This window comes from Penaeus monodon, chromosome 30 (assembly GCF_015228065.2).
Source record: "Penaeus monodon isolate SGIC_2016 chromosome 30, NSTDA_Pmon_1, whole genome shotgun sequence".
NCBI classification, from domain to species: domain Eukaryota; kingdom Metazoa; phylum Arthropoda; class Malacostraca; order Decapoda; family Penaeidae; genus Penaeus; species Penaeus monodon.
Window position 1 is genome coordinate 4582879 of NC_051415.1, and position 207 is coordinate 4583085.

Here is a 207-nt window from a genome sequence, read left to right on the forward strand (position 1 = left end):
AGACTCCTCCATTATGTACAAGTCACTGGGAATAATTTTGTTCAAAGTTGTTATAATAATATTGATGAAATAACTAAAAAGTCACAAGTAAAACCCGGTCACTGGAGACAAAATGGTTGATTTCACTGTCTCATTTTTTTTCTTTAATTTGAACAAGATAAGTTTGAACAATTGGCTTAATGTGCATGTGTGATACGCGATTATTCC